Source organism: Lepus europaeus, chromosome 1, assembly GCF_033115175.1.
Source record: "Lepus europaeus isolate LE1 chromosome 1, mLepTim1.pri, whole genome shotgun sequence".
Classification (NCBI taxonomy): domain Eukaryota; kingdom Metazoa; phylum Chordata; class Mammalia; order Lagomorpha; family Leporidae; genus Lepus; species Lepus europaeus.
The window spans coordinates 27,021,052-27,041,925 of record NC_084827.1 but is presented as its reverse complement, the minus strand read 5'-3'; positions in this window follow the sequence as shown (position 1 = coordinate 27,041,925).

Here is a 20,874-nt window from a genome sequence, read left to right as displayed (position 1 = left end):
GAGAAGCACCTGGCTCCTGGCTTCGGATCAGCGAGATGTGCTGGCTGCAGCGGCCATTGGAGGGTGAACCAATGGCAAAAAGAAAGACCTTTCTCTCTGTCTCTCTCTCACTATCCACTCTGCCTGTCAAACAAAAAGAAAAAAAAATACCAGAGACAACAAAAATAACTTCAAAGATATACTCAAAGTATAAAGGAAAATAGTGTCAGAGCTGATATAATATTCACAGATGCCAAAATAAAGAGGCAACTGACTCAACGTTACTAGTATGCAAGTCATTTTATCTCTCCATGACATAATTTATTGTTTTCTCATCAAATGAACAAGACACCTTTTAATTTTCTTTGTGATATTCATAAAAGAGAATATTTTTGTGCCTAGGAAGGCAGGTGTATATATATATATATATATATATATATATATATATATATATACTCAAGAGCTTTAATTATTCTCATGAAACAGTAGAGTGGATTAATAAATGAAGCTACTGTAAGCAAAAAATAAAGTGTGTCAAATTAATTACATTTCTGCTAATGGATTCATGGGCAAATGTCATTGAAATAAACTTTTTATATTTTAGTTAAATGCATGATGGATCCTCAAATGATATTATTATTTTGTATAAAGCAATTGGAGAGTAGGGAAGAAAATGAGTTGAAATAAAGGTGATTATTAGTAATAATACGTATCTGTATTATTCTTGCTTTGTGATTTTGTAAGCATTTGCAATTTTTTCTGGATCTGTTTCCTAATTGGGTGAAAGAACTAAACATTGGATTGTTAGTTCTAAGCTGATCTCCTATTCTAAAATTCAAAGGAACTGAAGTTCTAATAATTTGACATCAGTATATAAGGAGACTTAAGTAAATCACAGCTACACTTTCTCTTACAATATTATATTCACAGAATTGGATCTATGAACTACGCTCAGTCTGTTTTCTTTGTATTAATATCACATTAACATGAGAATTTATGAGAATCATGATGTAGTAATTAACATGCATTTTCTGTGACCCTGATATATTAATAAATTCCTTTAAAAGTAAAAAGAAAAAGTATTTTAAAAAAGGAAAGAATAATGTATGAATTTACCAAAAAACAGAAAATTTTTATCAAAGGTTAGAATAGAAAGATGACCATTATACCATGTTGAGGAAAAAATAGCAGGTTTACCAGACAATGCATCTAGCAAGAACTCATTTTTGAAAAATAAAGATGAATATGGAATAGGTTTTCCACGTGTATGTGTATGGGATTCCTTTCTAGGTATAGACTGACAATACCAGACTCATTTGTGTTTTCACCAGTATCCCACAGGACAATGGCAGGTTGTAGTAAATACTTGTTGGGTTTGAATAATCCAACATTCATTTTCTATTCTTTTGGTAGAAGTGATCCAATTCCATCTGGGACAAGTTCCATTCCTGCCTCTAGGAGTTGGCATACGTCCCTGGTCAGAGGCAATTAGTACCTTTTATTCCTCTGTCACAATCATTATTTTAGGAGTTGTCACAGGACTAATTTGAGCCTTATTTGAACTTTTTTTTGTTTTATAGAATTCCACTCAGTCTTCATTCAAGTAGGGACAAATCTGGACTTATATTAACTTTCTGATTGAATCTTGGATGGAGCCCTTTTATTCTCCAAACTTGAGGCTAGAAGAACGTTGGCTCGAGCTATACAGAGGCCATCTTTTTGTGGCATGACAGTGGCTGTCCAAAAGTGGAGCCAGCAGCAGGGAAATAGAATTCAGAAGTGAACAGAGAATCCAGTTCTGACTCTGTCACCGAGTCTCTGTATACAGCCCTACCGCAAATCCCAAAATTTTCAGGTTGTTTCAGTTTTATTGGGGTATGAATGAGAAACAAAATTTGAATATGTAAGATGTATAAAAAGATGATCAGTATCACTAATCATCATTTAAATGAAAATCAAAACCAAAATATGGCATCAGCTAAAATCTATTAGAGTGGCAATTATCAAAAATTCATAAGACAACAAGTGTTAGTAAGGAGGTAGATACATGATTGATGGGGTTGTCAATTAGTACAACCATTATGAAAGTAATATGGAGGATTCTTGAAGAATTAAAATAGAACTACTGTCCCATCCAGCAATCTCACTTATGGTCATATATGCAAATATGCAAATGAAAGTAAATCAACATGCTAAAGAGATATCTGTATTGTGATAATGCGCGATAGTTGAAATATGGAAGTAATTTGTGCCTATCAATGGATGAATAGATAAGAAAATAAGAAATAATATATACATAAGCATACACACAATGGAGTACTATTCAGTACTGAAAAATAGAAGAAGAAGGAAAGTTGGCCTCTTGCAACAACATGGATGAATCTAAGAGACAGCACACTAAGTGAAATAAGCTGAACACAGCAAAAAAAAAAAAAATACTGCATGATCTCATTTACATGGAGAATCTAAAAAAATTCAGTTTATAGAAACAGAGAGTAAATTAGACTGAGAATTTGGAAAAACAAGGAGATCTTGGCCAAAGGGTATAAATTTTTGTGAGATGAATAATTTTCACAGTATGGTTACTATAGTTAATGATCATCTATTGTATTTTTGAAATTTGCTAAAAGAATATATCTTAAATATTTTCACCTAAGAAAAAAGGTAACCAAACTTTTCAACTTTTTTTTAAGATTAACTTAGCTATTTTGAAAGAGTGAGAAAGAGAGAGAGAGAGAGAGAGAGAGAGAGACCTTCTAACTGCTGGCTGACTTCCCCAGATGGCCACAATAGCCAGTGCTGGGCCAAGCCCAAGCAAGAAGTCAGAAGCTCCAATCAGGTCTCCTATGTGGTAGCAGAGGCCCAAACTTTGGGCCATCTTCCACGGCTTTTCCCAGGCAGTTAGCAAAGAGCTGGATTGGAGTGCAGCATCCTAGACACAAACCAGCACCCATATGAGAGTGCTCATGTTGCAGTTGGCGGATGTATCTATTGTGCCAGAACACCAGCCCAAGCTTTCAGCTTTTTAAGGCAATAATTTCCTGCTTGGTTTTGCCTATCTGAATAAGACTTTTGGGTTGTTATAATCCTGAGTGATAAGGAGGGGTGAGCTGACAGTTAAGTCTAGAGTTTACTGTTAAACTCAGCGTCAAAGATGCTGCCGTGCCCTGAAACCAGCCGCACACACCAGATGAGCAGCCATCATTTAGCAATGAGACAGAAATCTCAAGGTAGTCTTCAGAGCCTATACCTCTAGCAATATTGAGGAGTGGAGAGCTAGAGGAAACTGCAGTGGGAAAATCCTGAGGCAAGAAAGTGATCAGAGGAAAACCACAAGGTCAGTGTCTCCTGGAAGGGGACTTTGGTTTTCGATTGACATTAACTAGAACTGACAGACTGAGCTGTGTATCCATCACTGAAGTGCCTTCTCTAATAGCAATGAGTATAGCCATTTTTTCTCCAAGAACACTTTCTTATGGTCTGGGCACAACCACAGGCCTCCAACAGCCATGTGGGTAGCGTGTAAGGTAGAGAGGAAATATACCACAAGCTCTGGATGCAGGTGATAACTGGTATCAACACTGACAAAGACAAAACAACTGACAATCAACTTGGGGAAAGGCATTCAGACGTTTTCCACAGGGCAAGAATAAACAACACCCAACACTACAAGCAGCAGGCTGGTGGAGATGGTGACAGAAGCCTTGATCTGAGAGGAAGACCAAGAAAGATGGAAGATCTGGACATAAGTTTCAGGAAAGGCACAAATAGCATCTGCTGGACAAAGAAAGGGTGAAGGTGGGGTGTCCCCAAGAATATAGAGATGCTGACCGGCGCCGTGGCTTAACAGGCTAATCCTCCGCCTTGCGGCGCCGGCACACTGGGCTCTAGTCCCGGTCGGGGCACCGATCCTGTCCCGGTTGCCCCTCTTCCAGGCCAGCTCTCTGCTGTGGCCAGGGAGTGCAGTGGAGGATGGCCCAGGTGCTTGGGCCCTGCACCCCATGGGAGACCAGGAGAAGCACCTGGCTCCTGCCATTGGAACAGCGCGGTGCCATTGGAGGGTGAACCAACGGCAAAGGGAGACCTTTCTCTCTGTCTCTCTCTCACTGTCCACTCTGCCTGTCAAAAAAAAAAAAAAAAGAAAAGAATATAGAGATGCTAGAAAAAGTTAGGAAAATCAGGCCTGTAGTGCAGCTGCTGGATAGGAAGGCTAATAAATAAAAGTATATTCAGGCTGGCACCGCGGCTTACTAGGCTAATCCTCCGCTTTGCAGCACCAGCACACCGGGTTCTAGTCCCAGTTGGGGTGCCGGATTCTGTCCCAGTTGCCCCTCTTCCAGGTCAGCTCCCTGCTGTGGGCTGGGAGTGCAGTGGAGGATGGCCCAAATGCTTGGGCCATGTACCCCATGGGAGACCAGGATAAGCACCTGGCTCCTGCCTTCGGATCAGCACGGTGCGCTGGCCGCAGCGCGTGCACCAGCCGCGGCGGCCATTGGAGGGTGAACCAATGGCAAAGGAAGACCTTTCTCTCTGTCTCTCTCTGTCCGCTCTGCCTGTCAAAAAATAATAAAAAAAAAAAATTTAAATATATTCAAAGGCTGGATAGTGGGGGTAGGGGATTCTATATTTTTTCTTCATTTTTGTTTATCTATTTTCTAATTTTTCTATTACTAACATAGGTTGACATATTCTTATAACATGATAAAAATACTTTTTGCTTGCTTTAGTAGAATGAATAGAAATAAAATGTCTAAGTAATTCTACCCCCTGGAAATAACAGCCGCACCACTCACATCTGACACAACTTGGATATCCTGCTTTAAAGGCAATGTTGATATATTGAAAGGAGACTAGGAGTGGCAAACAGGGTTGGATGCCACTGAAAGAACTGGAATGTGTAGCCTGGAGAAGAGATTACTGCGAGAAAAGTAGCTGTACCTACTACAACACATATGCTTACTTTACGCTTGTGAATGATCAACGATTAAAGAAAGGGCATCCTCTTGACTAGATTATAGATTCTCATGAGGACCACTTAGGAATTGACCTTCCTCTATCCTCTCGGAGACTATTACCATGCTTTGCAGATAATAAGGCTCAGTAAATATCTGCATAGCGGTTGATTGTATTTCATTCACAATCTCACTCTCACTCTGACTTAAATAGGCAGGATCTGGGAACAAATCAAATACCCATTCTGTTCCCCTTCTCTTGTGTCTCATCTTTTACCCAAACACTTCTCTGGCACTGAGGAACTTCTTCACCTTTTCATCTCCCTCCAATGTCCTTAACCCCCAATCCGCTGGTCTGTCCCTGCTCCTCATGCTGGCGTATTACACAAGGCTCTACTACCAATATTTTAAAGTCAGAAATTCTAATTCTTAAGCAGATAGCCCATCAATTCCTGGAACCTAAAATGATTAAGACTAAATTCATCACATTATCATCCAAATTGGTTCATTGTTTTGTTTGCCATATTTCTGGTTACCTTACCAGCACTGACCTGTTAGTGAATATTAATTACTCTTACCAGTTCTTTACATTATCATAGGAATACATAAATTGCTGATTTTTCTTTTTAAATATCTATCTATCTATTTATTTATTTAAAGTTCAGAGTAACAGAGAGAGGGGGAGACAGACAGAAATTTTCCATCCACTGGTTAACTCCCTAAATGATGGCAACAGTTAGAACTGGCTGAAACCAAAAGCTGGAAACTCCATCCTGGTCTCCCATTCTGAGAATTTAAGACTATCTTCCACTGCCTTCCCAGACACATCAGTAGGAAACTGGATCAGAAACAGAGCAGCCAGGACACAAACAGGCACTCTAATACGGAATGCTGGCATCACAAGTGGTGTCTTAGCTTACTGTACCACAATGCTGGCCCCGTAGTTGATTTTTCATAACAAAGTATACACAGTATAATGAAACTTTATCTTAAGCATCCTTGTTTTATCCATTTATTCATTGATTTAAAATTTTTATTAAGCAAATAATATATGTTAGGTGATGGAAAAACAGTAAGGAACATGATAGACCGATGCTAGCTTTCTCAGGGCTTAATGTTTCAAGGAAAATTACTGATCAACAGACAACTAACAAGTATTGTATCAACTAAAATCATGGGAGCGATCATTCAGCCTAACAGTTAAGGTGTCAGTCACGCACATTGGAGTACCTGAATTTGACGCATGGTTCTGGCTCCTAATTCCAGCTTCCTTCCTAGCTGACATGGAAGATAGCAGTGATGGCTCAAATAATTGAGTCCCTGCTACTCACGTGGGAGATTTGAATTGTATTCCCTGACCCTGGCTTCAACCCTGGCCCAGTGCCAAGGAGTAGGGGATGAGGCAGTGGATGGGAGCTCGTGCTCTGTGTGTGTGTGCGTGTTTGTGAGTGTGTGTGTGTGTGTGTATGTGTCTGCCTCAAACAAATTCATAAAGGATTTTAAAAATAGAAAGAATAAAGTGCTGTATGGGTTATAGAAGGTGCACACTGGGACAATGTTGTTTTATTATCTGAAATACCCTTCCAAATGGAGTGGTATTCAGTGTGTTCTAAAAATATTTGTTCATTTAGTAGAAACCATTTTCCTTCATTTATAGTATGATCTGGTTATTACATGTAGACAATAATATCTGAGATAGAAAATAGGAAAGTAAATTTTTACTCCTGAGCAATCATTACTGAACAGCTTTGTCACAAATTTCTGTTGGGATTATTGCTTTTTTCCCCTTTTCATTCTAGAGCAGTTTTTTCTTTTTCTTTTTGCTTTTACCAGTTGCACAGAGCCATCAATCATAGCCAGTAATCTCCAAAAAAATAAGAAGGGCAAAAACATAAATAGGTGAGTGATTCAACACTATGCCTGATGCCAGCTGAAAGGGAGAAAACCTTTTCTGACTTGGAGCTAGCAAGCACAATAGCACATCATTCTCAAAGGAGATATGTCTTGAAATTTCTGAATGAGCTGACCACCGATCTTAGTAGAAAGCCAACTATACATACACAGGCATGTAAACTCTGCGGATACAGTTTTTCCTTCCAGAATTGAGAACATCCCAAGTCTTTCCACATTCAACAAAAATTAGGTTAGATTCTCATTTTTTGTGTTCTTCGGCTGAATATATGCTTCATAGTGCAAGAGTGTAAAATTCGCTCCTACACTTTCAGATGCAAGGTGCAATATACCCTGCCCCCTCTGATGGTCAGTAACATGAGTCCTGAGAATGACAAGTTACAAGCAGTTAACATTCAAACAAACAGGAGCAGTAAATCCACCATTGCAGCCACTTTCATAAAGTGGGCTGTGGATGAAGGGCAACAAGCACAGAAGGTACCAACAAGCCCACTGGAATGAGAGCGCCACACAGAATTATCCATTCAAAGAACTAGGCAGAACTAGTTCTACTGTGGCCTCGAACTGAAAGGAAAATGTAGTCAATCAATAAAAACTATTGTTGTGTACAATAATTGAATGTTACTTATACGTCTTATGGACTGTAAAGCACTCAGGGGATGTAGGAAATTTTCTGTAGTAAACCATGAATGTTGATCCTGCACTAGGGATAAAAAGGCAGACAGAAAAATATGTTTTTCCATGTATTTTCCTTTTCTTGATGTGAAAAATTTTATACCAAGCATATCAGAGACATTGTTGAACAACAGTTCCTCTTCACATAAAGGTTACCTCTATAAAGCAGCCAAGGTCAGGGTCTGGGTGAGTTTTCTGCCAAGGAGCCAGCTGTGGAATCTATACTGTGGTAGGCATGGAGAGAGGCGTTGCTCTCCCAGCCCTCCTCCGGAATCACCATTCTTTGCTCTTTTGTACAAGAGCTGTCACTCTTCCCAGCCTGTGCCCTCCCTTCTCATTGGTGGGATCTCTTTCCTTACACATGAGCTGAATGTTCCGTTGTTTGCCAGGAAGCCAGGCTTGCTCATGCTGATTTCGTGGAAGTGGCACAGGAGAGACTAACAGCAATTTTCCAAGTAGTCTACATGAAAAGTGACCTTACAAAACCTGAAGTGCTCAAGTTAGCCCATGATGCATCTATGCATTTAGGTGGCACTGGTTTTATGTGTGGGTATGCATGTGTGTATGTGTGTGTACATATATGTATATACACAAGTAGGTATATATAATGCAATATACTACATACATATAAGATGTGTATACACAGATTTTTTCTTAATATGTACACGTATATATGTCTTGTTTACATTTTTGTTAGGTATTTTAAATTTCTCTCTTTTTTTAGCCCACAACTTAATTTCTTCTATTTTTGAAAGAACCACAGAAAAAACTGCAACTGCAATCTATCTATTTCATTTCCTTAATCTCCACTCTAGTGTATTCAGACCATGTAATACCCTCTCTCCAGGATCTGACATGTTGGGAAGGTATATTTGATTTCTTGTGTTTTGACATAGCATGTGATTAGGACTGTGCAAAAGAAGTGTATGTGTTCAAAGATATTTTCTTAGCATATAAGACATTCCTGGGCCGGCGCCGTGGCTCAACAGGCTAATCCTCCGCCTAGCAGCTCCAGCACACCGGGTTCTAGTCCCGGTCGGGGCGCCAGATTCTGTCCCAGCTGCTCCTCTTCCAGGCCAGCTCTCTGCTGTGGCCTGGGAGTGCAGTGGAGGATGGCCCAAGTGCTTGGGCCCTGCACCCCATGGGAGACCAGGAGAAGCACCTGGCTCCTGCCTTCGGATCAGTACAGTGCGTCGGCCACAGCGCGCTGGCCACTGCAGCCATTGGAGGGTGAACCAACTGCAAAGGAAGACCTTTCTCTTTGTCTCTCTCTCTCACTGTCCACTCTGCCTGTCAAAAAAAAAAAAAAAAAAGACATTCCCCAAATCATTTTAATACAGGCTTCTGTAAAAGTAAAAATTTGTAGCATATGTCATTTGACCCTTTTGGTATTCATTTGTTATTTTTATGCTGAGATTTTACAAGAATTAAAGGGAAATTAAATAACTGCTTTTAGTAAACTGTCTTTTTCACTCCAAATAGCTCCAAATGGTGAACTGTAACTCACTTGTTGATTTTCTATCATTAAGGCATATGTGACTTGATAAATTTACAAGTTATGCACTGTTTGATGGTAATGATTTGGTTTTTTAGGCAAAATTGAACATTTCAGTGTTGTGCTTTGAATAGTACATTGTTTACAGGTATAATTCTCCAATACAAGAAAACACAAGATTACTCATAATAAAAAAATCTATTTTTATATCTTTGCATCAATTAACTGTCTATATTGTGCTAACACATAAACTATGTCTAATTTGTCTCTCCTTAACATCACAATCTTCTTAATGATTAGGAAATAAAGCAAAATTACCAAAATTATTTTAGTTGCTCCATTACATGCTTCTATACTTTTAACAGCTGTACAAAACACAGTCAACAAACTTCACAAAAGAGAAAAACGTGTCTGTTGAAAACTGCAATAACCAGCTGACAATAAGTTGTAAATTGTGACCAGGACAACTACTGAAAAATGAAATATCTATCCTAGTAATGTGATTACACTATAGACATTTTCCCATGTTATTCATATTTTCCCCTATGGCTTTCACAAATGGATCCAGTAGACGTCATCAGAATTAAATCTGATAGAAGTCAGATACCTCAAAATCTGCTTTGGGAAATAAAGGCTCAGTGCCAGGCTGTCAGCTCTGCTCAGGTCAGCTCAGCTCCACGAACGAGGGGAGCTGTTTGGCACTCCGTGACCAATCTTGACAGATACTGGGAAGATTGAATGTAGATGAATTCTTAATGATTTCCTAACATTTAAATGGGGGACTGTTTCCAGAAGGAGACTGAGACACAAGAATTACAAGTACAGAAGGAGGAAACTGAACACTTTGCTTCTTCTGTTTGTCAGCATGGAAATAAAGGAAGCCAGTTCTCAGAAGACAGGAGATCCTGCATTAGCTGTAAATGAAAACAAAGGAGTTTTCAACAGATTCTTCAAAATAAATGCAAAATATTAGGTCCCTTTGAATCTAGAGGATTTGTGTTGGGCCTCTGCTGAGACTCCTTCAAATATTCAGAGAGAGCTGTGCCCTGATTACTCTCAGGTCTGTGATAGGAGTTTTCCTTTCTGATCAACTCCAATCAGAAGTCACATCAATATTTGATGACATCTGGTCCTTATGTTTTGTGCTCACAGTTTTAATTTTAAAGAGGTGAAATAGCATGTGTTTGATTAAAGCATCCCTTGCCAAGTTTGCCTATTTGGGAGTTTTATTTTTAAATAACAGTTATCACCCATCATGAATTTTTGAATGGGAATATGTTTTGCTGTGTAATTGCATTTTTCCTTAAATCAGATTAGTCATATCCTCTTAAGTCGTTGTTCCAGTGCATTTTCTGGTTGCTTCTTCTAGATTCAGCTGAAGCTGTTTGTGTCTACAATGTGCAGTATGGAGATCACTGGCCATGATGAGGCTAGAGAGCACCTGAAATGTGACTGGTCTGAGTGGACTTTGACGTGAATGTGAAACACATACTGGATTTTCTGGGTGCAATATGAAAAAATATTGAAAAGTTTTTTCTGATGCTTACATGTGAAAATGATAGTATTTTGGTTGTGCTATATTAAGTAGAACATATTATTAAAATTAATTTGACCTGCATGGTCTTACTTTGAAAAAATATAGCTGATGGAAAATTTGCATTTATAAGTGTAGCTCACGTTATGAGTCTATTCCACAGTGCTGGTTTTTATAGCTAGCAGTCAAGGAGGTAGGTGCAAATCCTGAACAATTCACAAGCTTGGCCCAACCCATTTTGTATGGCTTATGCATGTACAGAGAATCTGTCACCTGGGAGACTATATGGGGATCACTTTTGGCAGAATTGATTGACAGCCAAGAGACATCCATTAACTTCAGCACTACCACAATGATTGCCAGGAAATAAGGAGACTTAATGACTGATGTGATAGATGCAATCAATGACTTATGCAGAATCCCAAAGGGGACAGGAGGCCTGGGACGAAAAGCAAATCACAAAACAGAAATAGAGTTCATTATTCTCTTTGAAATGCAATACACAAACCCACAGAATTGTCTGAACATTGAACATACAATTTCTTAATCTCATGGAAAACTGTCTCTTTATGGCTTCTACAGTTTAAAATGGTAGCAGTATAAGGCCTTTCTATAGGTTTGGTGCCTATACCACTAAAAATGTAGTGAATTAAGTACATTTTTCACGTAAGTTTTTCCTTATTGGTTGAGCACCCATGTGCTTCATTATGTCTTTGATTGACTCCAGCATCAAATTGGCATGTCCCCTTCTCTGTGTCTCATCTCATTTATTTCTCTCAGCATTGTATGATCCTAGCATCAGTTCATACAAGATATTGGAGTATAGAGGAAAAAATTCTTTTTTCATAAAGATTTTCTTTATATTTACTAAAAACTTAGACAATTGCTAATTAGTGTTCCATCCTAAAAGATATATATTTTTTTAAACTGATAACAGTTTTCTGTACTCCATTATCCAAATGAAAATCCTATGGATAAGTTTTGTTGCCCTAGTCTTAGAGATGAGAAAACTGAACCCCAGAGAAGGTAAACAGCCATATTCACACAATCTGTGAGAAAGGAAAGTCTATCTGACTCCAAAGTAGTTATTTTTAATCATATAACTACACCACCTTTCAGTGCATGAATTATGTACACCAAAGCCAGATGGTACATATGTTCTAAATTTGCAAAACACTTCACCTGCCTAGTAAAAAGTGTGAACAAGAAGAGAAGGATATGATTACTCACTCTTTGACATAAAAATATTAGCTTGCACTGCAAGTAGCCCTCTCTCCAAACGAGACCAAGAACCGTCTGAAGTATCTAACTAAAATAAAAATGATTTTTGATGGAATAACAAATCTATGAACCAGAAGAATATAATATGGTGTAAAAGCTTGAAACTATGATGTTACCAATTTAAAAATAAGCTTATGAATATAAATAAACTAAAATATGTCATTGTAAAAATTAAAAGAAAGAATAAGAAAGGAAGGAGGAGGGGGGTGGGAGACTGGGCTGGAGGGAGGCTGGGGTGGGAAGTTTCACTATGCTCTTAAATCTATATGCATGAAATACATGAAATTTTTTCACCTTATATAAATAAAAAATTGAAAAAAAATTTGTATTTCTCCACTATTATCAAGGGTTTGGAAAGTATTTCTGTCTATATACTTCTGAAATATTTATATCTAACCCACAAAACATGCAAATTCCTTACAATTTTGCCTCCAAACACCACTGCATATTTTTAATTTTTTCTTTGAGAATTTCTACTATAGTTGACTTTAGAATGCATGTGTTCTTCCTTTGGGCCATGGAGTCCATCTGTTGTTGTTTGCAAAGTCAGGGCTGATGAACAGAATGCACTAGGATGGAATTTCACTGGAACTAGTAAGAAGTATTTTGATGATTCCTTGAATCATTTGCTCTTTTAAGCAAATATCCCGGCTTAATGTAAATTAACAGCTGGTCAGTGAATGACACAATGAGATAATAACATGTCCCACCCACATGACAGATTGCATTTTAGGTACAGGAACAAGGCAATCGAAGTTACTAATTAAATTTTTATTGTCAGAAAAAAAAATCATACTTTGTAAAGATTTAAGTGTGATTTTAAAGTCATAAAATTAAAATCTATATGTATTCCAATGTGTGTGCATATTAAATTGAATTAGGATAAGTTACTTCCAGATTCTGAGTTGTTCTCATTGGTTTCATGTATGTTGCCTCCATTTTCCATCTATTCTATCCTCTGCTGTAATTTGTGCTTCTTTTAAATACAAGTCATGCCATCTTTTATTTTTATTTTTACAGTCTATATAATAATTAATATAGGAGTAAGCATAAGAATACTCTTAACAATCATTTTTAAAATGCATGTGTTAAAAGACAAATGACAAGGAATAGGGAAAATCAGTGCAAATCCAACATAAGGGAGAAAATTTTAAAATTTAATTTATGCTATACATTTTTGCACTATAGAAAACTGACTAAAGGCATACAATATACTATATTGTGTTAAAATTAAACATTAAGGGCCAGCCCTGTGGCATAATAGGCTGCCTCTCCCAAATGGGCGCTGATTCATGTCCCAGCTGCACTTCTTCCAATCCAGCTCTCTGACTGTGGCCTGGGAAAGCAGCGGTAGATGAACTAAGTTCTTGGGCCCCTGCAACCATTTGGGAGACCTGGCTCCTGGCTTCAGATAAAGCCCATTTCCAGCTGTTGCAGCCATTTGGGGGGTAAACCAGTGGATGGAAGGCCTCTCTCTCTCTGTCTCTCCCTCTCTCTGTTTATGACTCTGTCTCTCAAATGAATAAAATCTTTAAAAAAATAATCTAAAAAAAGAAATTAAATGTTAAAATCAGTCTTAGACATTTTTTCTCCAGTCCTTTTACAGTGAAATCTCTTGGTTCCTAAGACCTCACACAAAAGTTATTTTAAATACTCTAATACATAAAATGGCATATAAGGGGCTGGCGCTGTGGCTCACTTGGTTAATCCTCTGCCTGAGGTGCCGGCATCCCACATGGGCGCCAGGTTGTAGTTCCGGGTGCTCCTCTTTCAGTCCAGCTCTCTGCTGTGGCCCAGGAGGGCAATGGAGGATGGCTCAAGTGCTTGGGCCCCTGCACCAGCATGGGAGACCAGGAGGAGGCACCTGGCTCCTGGCTTCGGATTGGCGCAGTGCTGGCCGTAGTGGCCATTCGGGTAGTGAATCAATGGAAGGTAGACCTCTCTCTCTCTCTCTCTCTCTCTCTCTCTCTCTCTCTCTCACTGTCTATAACTCTACCTGTCAAATAAATTTTAAAAAATGGCATATAAACTATTAATGTAATATAATTTTACTTACTATGATCATTTCAGGTGTCAAGCTGAATGGATTAAAGGAATGTATACAGAGCTGGTAAAGCATTACTGTGTGAGGTATCTGTAAGGCATTTCCAGCAGAGACTGGCACTGAGGCTGTGGGAGGGAGATCCATCTTCCATGGAGGTGAGCATAATCAAATTGGCTGAGGGCCCAAAAAGAAAAAAAAACAGGAGATCAAAGGATTTTCTGAGTTTCTGCTGGAGCCAAGTTACCTTTTCCTCCTGCCTTTGAACATCAGAACTCCAGGATCTCTGTTCTTGGGACTCCAAGAGACCTGACTGCTCCTCTTCCAATCCAGCTCTCTGCTGTGGCCTGGGAAAGCAGTAGAAGATGGCCCAAGTCCTTGGGTGCGTGGGAGACCCAGAAGAAGCTCCTGGTTGCTGGCTTCGGATTGGCGCAGCTCCAGCCATTGCAGCCAATTGGGGAGTGAACCATTAGATGGAAGACCTCTCTCTCTCTCTCGCTCTCGCTCTCGCTCTCGCTCTCTCTCTGCCTCTCCTCTCTCTGTGTAACTCTGACTTTCAAATAAATAAATAAATCGTTTTTTTAATGAAGAGACATTTGGATTGTTTTCAGCTTTTGGTGATTACAAATAAAACCAATATAAACACTTGCATGCAGTTTACTGTGTGAACATGGGTTTTTATTTCATTTGCCTAAATATCTAGATAGTTATGATGGGTAACATAGTAAGCACATATTTAACTTTATATTTAAATGAAACTATTTTTTAAATGACTGTATCATTTTGTATATTAATCATTGTGTGACAGTTACAGTTGCTCCACATTCTTGCCAGCACTTAGATACATCTGGATTTTGTTTTTATTTATTTTTTTTTTACTGTCAACATTTTTATTACTCTTATTTTCTGCTGTTTCAGTGTTCATCATCAACAACTAAATACAACTGAACGTTTAAACATAATCTTTACAGCAGCACAAACAGAAATAGCAGATCAAGTTCTAAACCCCAGTCTTCAGAGGACACCAAGGTGCCCAGAACCAGGCCTAGATCGGTCAGACACTGGTGGCATGGAGGCACTACTTTTGTACTCAAGGAGACTGATTCTGTCCACAAGCGTGGAGTTCCCGCTGTGCAGACACCGACTGTTTAATGAACAAAGGACCAGAGGGAGAAGGGAAGAAGAAAGCGAAAGAAAGAGAAGGTGGCCCTTGTCATGCCAGAGCCCAGAACGTGGTGGTGCAGATCTGGATTTTGTTTTTATTGCTGTTACCATTTTAAGGGGGTGGATAGGATTTTTATGTATTATGATATTCTTTAAAAATTTTCTTCAATGAAGATATTTCACATGTTTAGCACATTTTTTAAAAAATTGGCTTGCTTTTTTATTATTGAGCTTGGAAAGCGCTTATGCATAGTGCATAAAACAGATTCTCTAAATAGATGTTTTACAAAATGTCTCAGTTATTTTCTTGTTTTTCAATTTCTCAGCTTGAACTAAATTTAAAAAAAAAAAATCTCTGGAAAATCTCCCAATACTTGGAAAGTAGACAATTTACTTCTAAATTAATCATTTACAAAAAAATAAATCGCAATGCAAATTAGAAAATATTTTGAACTGAAAGAAAATTAGAATGCAACTAAAGTATTTAGAAGAAAATGTATGAGTATTAAATTTTTATGTTTAGAAAGATACCAAATTGGGGGCCGGCACCATGGCTCACTTGGTTAATCCTCTGCCTGCGGTGCCGGCATCCCATATGGGTGCCAGGTTCTAGTCCCCATTGCTCCTCTTCCAGTCCAGCTCTCTGCTGTGGCTCAGGAAGGCAGTGGAGGATGGCCCAAGAGCTTGGGCCCCTGCATGGGAGACCAGGAGGAAGCACCTGGCTCCTGGCTTCAGATCAGCGTAGCTCTGGCCATAATGGTCATTTGGAGGGTGAACCAACATAAGGAAGATCTTTCTCTCTGTCTATAATTATACCTGTCAGTTAAAAAAAAGATACCAAATTAATAAACAAAGATTCTAGTTTAAAAATCTAGAGGGGCTGGCACTGTGGCACAGTGGGTAAAGCCACCACCTGAAGTGTCAGCATCCCATGTGGGTGCTGGTTCAAGTCCTAGCTGTTCCACATCTGATCCATCTTCCTGCTAATGCACCTGGGAAAGCAATGGAACATGGCCCAAGTCCTTGGGCCCCTGTATGATGTGGGAGACCTGGAAGAAGCTTCAGGCTCATGGTTTTGTGTCAGCACAACTCTGGCTGTTGTAGCTATTTGAGGAATGAACCAGCAGATGGAAGAACTCTCTCTCTCTTTCTCTCTCTCTCTTTCTGTCTCTCTGCAACTCTGCCTTTCAAAAAAATAAATAAATCTTAAAAATGATTATTTTAAAAAGTCCAGAAAAAGGAGCAATTCAAACTCAGAAGAAAAGAATTCAATTCAGTTGAAAACAGAAAGCCAAAAGAGAAAAAAATTGCTATTTGAGACGATTAATAAAATTAAGTCTCTAGGCAGACCAGTTAGGAAAAAAACACAAGACACAGTATTCCATTATCAGGAATGAATGATGTGACAATACTACAAATCCCACAGATATTAAAAGACTAATGGGGTAGTATTATGAACAACATTATGACAACAGATTTGACAATATATATGAAAAGAAAAAATTCTTTGAAAGACAAAAATGATCAAAATTTATTCAAGAAGAGATAAATAATCAGAGTAGTCTTTTTATTCTTATTAAATAAATTTAATGTCACTTAAAATTTTCTCACAATGAAATCCTCATGTTCACATTACTTTGGTGGTGAATTTTGCCAAATATTTAAGATACTGAATATGCTGGTGCTGCAGCTAACAAGGCTAATCCTCTGCCTGCAGCACCGGCACCCCGGGTTCTAGTCCCGGTTGGGGTGCCAGATTCTGTCCCGGCTGCTCCTCTTCCAGTCCAGCTCTCTGCTGTGGCCTGGGAGTGCAGTGGAGGATGGCCCAAGTCCTTGGGCCCTGCACCCGCATGGGAGACCAAGAGGAAGTACCTGGCTCCTGGCTTCGGATCAGCGTGGTACACTGGCCGCAGCACACCGGCCACAGCGGCCATTGGAGGGTGAAACAACGGTCAAGGAAGACCTTTCTCTCTCTCTCTCTCTCTCACTGTCCACTCTGCCTGTCAAAAAAAAAAAAATAAGATAATGGCATTAAAAAGAGAGAAAACTGAATACCAATATTCATCATGAACATAGCTGCAAAAATCCTCAACCAAATTGTAGCGAATCAAATTCAACAGCCTTTAAGAAATGTAATATATCCTGATGATTGGGATTTCTCCTACAAATGCAAAGTTGGTTCAAAAATAAAAATCTAACAATGAAATTCTCTGTATTACTAATCTTAAAATGAAAGCAAATTACCATACGGTCAGACATGGAAAAGGCATTTGATAATACCCAGTGCTGACCTTTTAAGACTCTCAGTAAATTAGGAATAGAAAATAATCTCTTTATTCTGATAGATGGCATCTATGGCAACCTGTCAGCCAAAATCATTCTAGCAATTAAAGAGTGAAAGTTTCCACTAAGCATAAGTACAAGACAAAGCTGTTCACTCTAATCACTTCTATTCACCATTGCATTAGACACCCTATCCAGTGCAATAAGGTCACAAAAAGTAATAAAAAGTGCCCAGGCTGGATAAAATGAAGAAAGCTATCATTATTTGAAGACAAAATAATGTCTGTGAAAAATCTAAAGAATCCACTGGAAGCTGCTAGAACTAAGTGAGCTTAGCAAGTTATAGGTGATTAACAAGTACTAGATTATAGTTAGAAGTAAAAATGTTTGAAACTCTTTTCCACAGTGGGATGACTATAGGTAACACTAATGTAATGTATATTTCTCTATTTTAAAAACTACAAGATAGGGTTTGCAATGATTTTACCATACAGAAAGCTTAAATGTAGAGGAGATAGATATATTTATCCTGACTGGACATTATACATTCAATACATGTATACATGTATTGAAACTTCACATATTATCCCATAAATATGTATAATGTTTATTTTAAAAGTGCTAAACAAAAAAATCAAATATATTTTTTCAAAAGCATCAATATTAAGAAGAATTTTATATCTATATACTAGCAATAATCAGAAACTTAAGTTAAAGAATAATATTCACAATAACCAAAAATTATGTTGTCCTTAGGGAGAAGTCTGATAAAATTGTGCAAGCATATAAACTGAAAAGTACAGAACAATATTGTTTAATATTATTCTGAAATCAGTCTTTCTCATCTTGAGCTGCAGACTCAATGTAATCCCACTATAAATATTTTTGTAGAAATTGAAAAGCTGATTCTAAAATTTATCTGGAATTGCAAAGAAACTAAGAATAGCCGAAACAATTTTGAAAAATAAATAACTTGGAATATAGATTTTTCTTTTACTTAAAGGCTTCTTAGAGAACTACAGTAGTGAGATAAAGTGACATAAGTCTAAAGGAAGATACATGATAATAAATAAAGGATACCAAAACTGACCCATCCTTATGGGGACAACTGACTTTTACACAAAGTTTCAAAGGAAATTCAATTATGAAAGGATAGTGTTTTTGACAAATGGTGAGGAATAATATAAATGGGCTACAAAATTTCATAGAAAATAGAAGTAAGAGAAGTTTATCTTGGTACAACAAAATTTATAGACAAACATTTTTTCATAATATATCTTTTCCATGCATTTTTTGAGGTCCTCTTATAAGTGAACAGGAAAGAATACATGACAAAATGCTAAAGATATTTTTGTTTAGTTGGTTAATAAAGAAATAAAAATGAAAATCACATTAAGATATTTCTATATATATATTAGAATGATTAAAAATTTTTAAATTGGCCATATCATGTCTTTGTAAGATAAGAGAGAACTGGAACCCTCATAGAGTACAGGTAGAAATGTCAATTGATATACTACTTAGAAAACAATTTTGTAAAATAGAAGTTGACTAAAATTTAAGTTTAACATACATCTATCATATGGCCCAACCATTCCATTCTTGGTGTTTACCTAAGAGAAATGAAAATATATGTTTATAGAGAATCTTGTACATGAATGTTTTTTAGTAATTTTAATTATAATTACTAAAATCTGAAAAATGCCCAAGTGATTCTCAATAACTGAAATGATAACATGGGTCAATCTCAAAATTATCATGTTAGGTGAAATAAACCAGATAAAGTAAGAGTACTTATGTGTGGATCTATTTACATAAAATTCTAGAAAATACTAATACATACTGAAAGAAAACATTTAACTGTTCTGCCTGGGAATAGAGGAGCAGAGAGACGGGCTGGAGACAATATAAATAAGATTTAGTGAAATACTTGTTATCCTGATTACAACTATAGTTTCACTCTGTAAACAAATGCCAAAACTTACCCATTTGTACATTTTTAAAGAATTTATTTGAGGGGCCAGAACTTTGGGGTTGTGGACTAATCCTTTGCCTGCTATGTCAGCATCCCATATGGGCTCCAGTTAGTATCCAGCTGCTACTCTTCCAATACAGCTCTCTGTTATGGCCTGGGAAAGCAGCAGAAGATGGCCCAAGTGCTTGCACCTACACTCAGGTGGGAGACCCAGAAGAAGCTCCTGGCTCCTGGCTTCTAATATGCTCAGCTTCAGCTGTTGCGGCCATTTAGGGAGTGAACTAGTGGATAGAAGACCAATCTCTCTGTCTCTGCTTCTCTGTCTGTAACTCTACCTCTCAAATAAATGAATAAACCTTTCTTTTTTTTTTAAGGGTCCAAGCACTTGGGCCATCTTCTACTGCTTTCCCAGGCCAGAGCAGAGAGCTGGATCGGAAGAGGAGCAGCCAGGTCTGGAACCAGCGCCCATAAGGGATGCTGGCGCCACAGGTAAGGATTAACCTACTGTGCCATGGCGCCAGCCACTAAATCTTTCTTTAAAAAAATAAATTTATTTTAGAGTCAATGAAGCAGGGAGAGAGACAGAGAGACAGACAGAGTTCCTATCTAATTTTTCACCCCCTAAATGCTTCACAAGAGGGCTGGAGCTGGTTTGAAGCTAGCATTAAGAGCCTAGAAAACTTTAGGATTTCCCATGTGGTAGCAGGAACCTAATTACTTGTGCCATCACTGTTGACTTACAGGATCTGCACTGGAAGGAAGCTGGGGTCAGGAGCTGCAGCTGGAAATCAAACTTAAGCACCCCAGTATGAGACTTGGACATTTTAAGTGCTAGACTAAATTCCTCACTCCTCAAAGTGTACCCTTTAAAAATAATATAATTTGTTTAAGGTTGTTTCTAAATATTGGCACTATAAAACACTCTGCAAAGTGTAATTCGTGCGTATAACATCACATGTAAGAGAATATCTACATAGTAAATACTCAGAAGTGGGATTATTTGTAAAAGAGTTGATATGTTTCTAAGTTTGCAAACTACTTATTGTCTTCTTCTATCAGCCAAGTATAAAATACTGCTTTCTAGTCTCCTATCAAATAGGATTCCTATCATAAAAGAAACACTATCAACCTGATAGATCCTTGCCAGTTAGGTAAACAATGATAACTTGGGTAGTTCTAATATGCATTTCCCTTATTTTGAATAAAATTGATAGCTGTTTTAAATATTTAAAAGCTATTTGTGTGAGGAGTCATGTCTCAGTGGATTAGTTGTTGCTTTCAATGCAAGCATCCCACAATCAATCTCAAGTCTTATCTGTCCCACTTCTGATCCAGCTTCCTGCTAATGCACCTGGGAAGGCATTAGAAGATGATCCAAGTGCTTGTACCCTGCCAGCCACATGGGCGACTAGGAGGGAGTTCCCAGCTCCTGGCTTTGACTTGGCGTGGACATTGCTGTTGTAGCCATTTGGGGAGTGAACCAGCGGATAGTTCTCTCTCCATCTGTCTCTGCCTGTCTCTGTTGCCCAGTCTTTGAAATAAATCTCTTAATTTGGAAAGCCATTTATATTTTCAGTTCTGTAA